The sequence below is a fragment of the Chiloscyllium plagiosum genome, unplaced genomic scaffold (assembly GCF_037043375.1).
Source record: "Chiloscyllium plagiosum isolate Xiang-an unplaced genomic scaffold, Cpla_swu_hap1 HiC_scaffold_24, whole genome shotgun sequence".
Classification (NCBI taxonomy): domain Eukaryota; kingdom Metazoa; phylum Chordata; class Chondrichthyes; order Orectolobiformes; family Hemiscylliidae; genus Chiloscyllium; species Chiloscyllium plagiosum.
Window position 1 is genome coordinate 46,568,671 of NW_028270162.1, and position 2,368 is coordinate 46,571,038.

Below are 2,368 nucleotides of genomic sequence, written 5' to 3' on the forward strand. Positions count from 1 at the left end.
TGGAAGTCTAGGTAGATAACATCTGCTGGGTTTCCCTGGTCTAACCTACTTATTACCTGTTCAAAGAATTAAACAATGACCAACTTTGACACTGCAACTATCACTCACTTGCAAACCTCAGCGCTACGCTCGGTCAGTGTGGGGATTGAACCCATGATCTTGGCACTATTAGCACCACACTTTAACCATCTGAGCTAATCTACCTACATCTTTTTTAAAATCACTGGGTGGCAAGAAGCCACAAACTTGCCTTCTCTGAGGATTGAGCTCAGGACCTTCAGATTATGAGACTGACACACTGCCTACTGTGCTAAGAAGGCCACCAGCCAGTGCAAATGCAGCAATTTTATCTAGTATTCACAAATTTGGCAGTCATACCTAACTGCACAACTATGAAAGTCACAGCAACATTATTTTAAATAAGATTAACTGCATAAGAAGGGGTTAAAATTTGCATCTGCCTGACAACATTTGGCATTTGGAAAGTTACAGTTCATCACTACATGTTTACTTATGCTTCTTGGATTCCAAACAGTGACTAGAATCTAAACAGTACTTCATTTGGCTGTAAAGCAGTTTGGGATATCCTGAGATGATGAGAGGAAGTGTTTTTTAAAGAATCCTAAGGAAATTGCAAGCAATATCCCATTTTTTTGCAAATCATCCAGAAATTTAAGGTGATTTGCATGACAGCATATCTTTTGCATAAAACAAATTGTTGTTTTCTTTTTACACATGAATGCACAATTATCTTATCAGCAAATTCTGGGCCAATATCTCAACCTCATCTGATGGAAAACCAATGCCATCTACTGGAAGGTCTGTGGACTAGCATCAGAAATTGAGCCTAATGGCAACAAAAAGTCACCTCAATTGAATTTGCATCCTTTGTAAATATTTATTGAAGTTTGAAAATTGGGCTGGCTCAGGAATTGGTTACACAAAGACCCATTTTAAAATTTAGTCAAACCTCTTCACAGCCTTGACGCTGTTACTCAATTCCGCCTGAAGAAGGGTTTATGCCCAAAACGCCGATTCTCCTGCTCCTTGGATGCTGCCTGACCAGCTGCGCTTTTCCAGCAACACATTTTTCAGCTGTTACTCAATGCCAGTAATAATGAAAGATAAGGGAGAGACATTTCAATAACAAATTCAACCTGATGAAGGGCTTTTGCCCGAAACGTCAATTTTACTGCTTCTCGGATGCTGCCTGAACTGCTGTGCTCTTCCAGCACCACTAATCCAGAATAACAAACTCAAGGCTTTTACAAACAAGTTAGTTGAATGTTACTTCCTCATAAGTTCAGTGTTGATAAATGTTTAAGAGAATGAAACAAAATATTTAATTACCATCAAAATGGGGTTGATCGACCAAGTAGGAGAAAGTGAGGACTGTAGATGCTGGAGATCAAAGAGTGTGGTGCTGGAAAACCACAGCTGGTCAGGCGGCATTCGAGGAGCAGGAGAGTTGATGTTTTGAGCATAAGCTCTTCATCAGGAACGTGGGGGTAGGCCCAAGAGAGCTGAGAGATAAATGGGAGGGGGTGGGGCTGGGGGAAGGTAGCTGGGAATACAATAGGTAGATGAAGGTGGGGGAGAAGGTGATAAGTTGGAAAGGAGGGTGGAGCGGATAGGTGGGAAGGAAGATGGACAGGTAGAACAGTTCAAGAGGTCAGTGCTGAGTTGGAAGGTTGGATCTGGATAAGGTGGGGGCGGTGAAATGAGAAAACTGGTGAAATCCACAATGTTCCTGTGTGGTTGGAGGGTCCTATTGTGGAACGTGAAGCGTTCTTCCTCCAGGCATTGGATGGCTAGAGTTTGGCAATGGAGTAGGCCCAGGACTTGCATGTCCTTGGCGGAGAGGGAGGGGGAGTTAAAGTGTTCGGCCATAGGACCAAATCTGTTCAAATCCCTACATAAACTGAATGTGGCTCTGGGGTTGTGGCATTAGAGTATAGATTAGTTAGATGTAATATGTTCAGGCTGTGGCTTGGTGACTGGAAGGTAATGTGAGGTAAGCTTTTAAAACATCCTCATGTTGGGTGAACGTAATTGAGTGCACAAAACTGAAATCACATGCATAACTGTATGCATCAAGAGTGCCTGGATAGGAAGGGTTAAAATTACAACTGCTATGTCAGCTTTTGTGAAGTAGGAAGTACAATTGCATTTGAAAATGACTAAAGATAGCCATTAAATTTGGGAAACCACAAACAATAATGCTGGAATTTTTGTGTCACGTTTAGAAAGTCATTGTGGTAGCTTTCCCATCAATTTTTATGGACATCCAATGTCAGCCATGCTGTGAAAGTTATCGCAGGCTGCAAACGACACCAGGTTATAGTCCAACAGGTTTATTTGAAATCAC

At 41.9% G+C, this 2,368-nt stretch overlaps 1 non-coding gene across 1 annotated transcript; it reads right to left on the minus strand.

Annotated features, from left to right (window-relative positions):
• Window positions 1–247: 247 nt before the first annotated feature.
• trnam-cau (transfer RNA methionine (anticodon CAU)) lies at window positions 248–320 on the minus strand. The gene has a single exon. It is a non-coding gene; the product is annotated as a tRNA-Met (tRNA).
• Window positions 321–2,368: the final 2,048 nt, after the last annotated feature.